At 43.5% G+C, this 4,182-nt stretch overlaps 1 long non-coding RNA gene across 1 annotated transcript in view; it reads left to right on the forward strand.

Moving 5' to 3' along the window:
* The window catches only part of LOC107183407, a 1,815-nt gene extending 976 nt beyond the window's left edge, over positions 1–839 (forward strand). The window contains exon 3 of the long non-coding RNA XR_001514201.1: positions 345–839. This is a non-coding gene — a long non-coding RNA (uncharacterized LOC107183407). The remainder of the gene's footprint in view (positions 1–344) is intronic.
* Positions 840–4,182: the final 3,343 nt, after the last annotated feature.

The raw sequence follows: 4,182 nt of genomic DNA on the forward strand, positions 1-4,182 counted from the left end.
GCGCCAGTCCTTGTCCGCGCCCCCCCTCCCCCGGGCCCTGCCCCTCCCAGGTCCTCCCGTGAGAACCGGCTGGAGCTTGACGTCACTCGGCCCCGTGACTTTATGTCCCTCCTGGCCAGGTGGCCTGAACCTGAAACAGCTTTATTCTGGCCCATCCCTGGGACCCTGGAGTTGGAGGAGAGCACGGGATCCCCTTTACTCCACCAGGAGCCACGAAGCACCTACTGTGTGTCAACGCAGCAGTTAGGCACCAAGGCCTATTGTGTGTTCATTTAAAAAATAATCAAGTTCCTACCATGTGCCACGCACTGTCCCAAATACAGAACTGATTTTTGCCTTGATAGGATCCCAGAGTTCGGCGCTGCCTCCTGTCCCCTAGAAGATGCAACCCACAGCCTACCTGCCCTTGCCCATGGCTGCCCCGCCCTGGCTGCCAGGCCCAAGTTGTACCCTGCCTTCCAACTTGGGGCCCATCCTCTCTCTGGTTCTTGAGTTTCCCCCCCTTTTCCTCATTCAGCCTGCACTAGTTGTGAACATGCATAAGTAACCTGCTTGCTTATATGTTTATTTACCAAATACACTGAACATCTGGTAGGTGCCAGACACTGTTCTAAAGGATAGAGACAAAACAGGCAAAACTCCCGGCCCCGTGCGGCTGATGTTCTACCTGATGTGTGCAGAATATCCAGAATATTGCAAGAAGAAACTGGAAAATGTCCTGGGGGAGGAGGCGGTTCCACTCTGAATCCTCTGTACCTTTTGGCTGTTGTAACGTGCACATTATTGTAACATGTTTAAATATTCCAACAATAAATTAAATTAAAAATTAAGCCTGCTTGCCCAGCTGGTGTGGTTCAGTTGGTTGAGCATTATCCTATGCACCAAGAAGTTGCTGGTTAGATTCCCTGGCAGGGCACAGGCCCTGGGTTTCAGGCTTGATCCCCAGTAGAGGGCGTGCAGGAGGCAGCCAATTGTTTCTCGCTCATGTATGTTTCTCTCTGTCCCTTCTCCCTCTCCTTTCTCCCTCTCCCTTCCTCTCTCTAAAAAATACATTAAAAAACATATTTTTTAAAAAAATTAAGACTGTTTGATACCCAGACAGTGCAATAAAAAGAAGGGAGAAGGTAGGTGCTTCAAAAAACAACAATATTATGAAAAAGGGTATCTCCACTCCCACGTGTATTGCAGCATTATTCACAATAGCCAAGACATGGAAACAACCTAAGTGTCCCTCAGTGGATGGCTGGATAGAGAAAATGTGAGCCCTGGCCGGTTTGGCTCAGTGGGTAGAACATTGGCCTGCAGACCAAAGGGTCCCAGGTTTGATTCAGTCAAGGGCATGTACCTTGGTTGCAGGCTACTCCCCGGCCCAGGCCCTGGTCGGGGCCCGTGCAGGAGGCAACCCATCGATGTGTTTCTCTTACATCAATGTTTCTCTCAGTCTTTCCTTCTCTCTTCCACTCTCCCTAAAAACCAATGGAAAAATATCCTCAGGTGAGGATTAACAACAAAAAAAAAAAAGAGAGGAAAAAGTGATATATATTTTTCATATATATAATGTCCCATTTATAATTTCATATATATAATGGAATATTATCTAGCCTTAAAAGTAGGGAGTCCTGTCATTTGCAACAACATGAGTGGACCTTGAGGGCATTATGCCAAGTGAAAAAAGTCACAGGGAAAGACAGATAGTGCATGGTGTCACTTGTATATGGGATCTGAAAAAAGAAAGTCAAACTCACAGAAACGGAGAGTAGGAAAGTGGCTGCCAGGGGCTGGGGTGAGGGAAATGGGGAGAGGCTGGTAAAAGGCTACAGACTTTCAGCAATAAGATGAAATAAGGTCTGAGAATCGAATGTGAAACATGGTGACTATTGTTGATAATATTGTATGATATTGAAATGTGCTGAGAGTAGAACTTAAATGTTCACACACACACACACGGCATGAGTCTACTCATAGGAGCTGAGTAGGGCTGTTGAGGACAGGACACTGTGGACAGCACTCATTCACAGGGTCTCCAGGAGTTGGAACTGACTCAATGGCACATCACACACACACACACACACACACACACACACACACACAACACCTCACAAAAAAACAGATAAATAAGTGAGGTGATGGATGTATTAATGAAATCAATGGGAGAGCTCTTTCAGAATGTATATGTATATCAAATCACTATGATGTGTGCTTTAAATACCTTATAATTTTTTTATGTCAATAAAGCTGAAGTTAATGAAACAAAAAAAAACTAAACTGCTTGATACCTTCATAAAGGGTATTGAAAAGCAAAATGATGAAAAAGGAAATTAAAATGGACCCATTAAGCCCTAACCAGTTTGGCTCAGTGGATAGAGCATCAGCCTGGAGACTAAAGGGTCCCAGGATCGATTTCTGTCAAGGGCACATGCCTGGGTTGCCGGCTCGATCCCCAGTAGGGGGCGTGCAGGAGGCAGCCCATCAATGATTCTCTCTCATCATTGATGCAATATAAAAAAATATATATTTAAAAAATGGACCCATTAATGCCTATTACAAAATTAAAATGGAGTAGTCTTGTTTGTACTGAGTGAAATTGTCTTCAACGTGTTAATTTTAAAAAAGCACAATGTAGAACAGTTTGCATTGTTTGCCTGAACTTCTGGGTGTATTTATAAGGGCTGCATAAATACACACACATTTGCCTCTCTGGGAGAGGGCACAAGACACCTGTCACAGCGGTTAACCTCGGAGGGGAACTGAGCAGGCGGCAGGAGGATAGGTGAGAGGGTGTCAAACTTTTCATCCTGTGCCCTGTAATACTGTTTGAAATTTTTAGTTCACATTACCAACTCAAAAAATTTACAAAGACATAAAAATTAAATAAAAGGTAACAAATCACCAGACATTTAGGTGTAAAATTCATTCCTGTAATAATAATAATCATCAATATAAATATACAAAGCACTGTTAATAAAGCTATTGATATTATTATTCAACTTATCAATACTAACAAATTTATATTAAGAATAAACGTGTTGCCCGGCTGGCATGGCTCAGTGGTTGAGCATTGACCAATGAAGCAGAAGGTCACGGTTCAATTCCCAGTCAGGGCACATGCCCAGGTTGCAGGCTTGATCCCTAGTGTGGGGGCGTGCAGGAGGCAACTGATCAATTATTCTCTTTCATCATTGATGTTTCTATCTCTCTCTCCCTCTCCTTTCCTCTCTGAAATCAATAAAAACAGCTTTTTTTTTTACACTATAAGTGCAAGTTCTTTTTTAAAAACATCTTTATTGTTGTAACTATTACATATGTCCCCCATTTCCGCCCCCCATTGACCCTTCTAGCCTGCCCCCACCCCAGGCTTTCACCCCCTATTGTCTGTGTCCATGGGTTATACATATATGCATACAAGTTCTTGGTTGGCCCTAACCGGTTTGGCTCAGTGGATAGAGCGTTGGCTTGAGGACTGAAAAGTCCCAGGTTCGATTCCGGTCAAGGGCATGTACCTGGGTTGCGGGCACATCCCCAGTAACAATAAAATGGCAATAACTACATACCTATAAATCATTTTAAAGGTAAACAGATTATATGTTCCAATCAAAAGACAAGTGGATAAAGAAGAAGCCATACATATATAACAATAGAATATTAACCAAACATAAAAAATTAATATGTTGCCCTGGCCCCATTTTCTCAGTGGTTAGAGCACCAGCCCAAGAAACAAAGGGTCTTGGGTTTGATTACTGGTCAAGGGCATGTATGTACCTGGGTTGCAGGTTCAATCACCTGATGTTCAGGGCAAGTACAAGAGGCAACACATCCCCGATTTGATGTTTCTCTCTCTCTCCTTTCCCCTCTCTCTAAAATCAATAAACTTATCCTCAGGTGAGGATATTTTTTAAAAGTATTTAAAAAATAAATATGTTTACATGATTAACAAAGAAATGCATAAAGATTATATTAATGCTACATATATGTGTGCAGCATATCCTATATAATCCTATATAATAAAATGCTAATATGCAAATCGACCAAACTGCGGGACAACTGGTCGCTATGACGCACACTGACCACCAGGGGGAAGACGCTCAATGCAGGAGCTGCCCCCTGGTGGTCAGTGTGCTCCCACAGGGGGAGCGCTGCTCAGCCAGAAGCGGGGAGTGGGCCTAAGCCATCAGTCAGGCATCC

Source organism: Myotis davidii, unplaced genomic scaffold, assembly GCF_000327345.1.
Source record: "Myotis davidii unplaced genomic scaffold, ASM32734v1 scaffold1439, whole genome shotgun sequence".
In the NCBI taxonomy this organism is placed as follows: Eukaryota; Metazoa; Chordata; class Mammalia; order Chiroptera; family Vespertilionidae; genus Myotis; species Myotis davidii.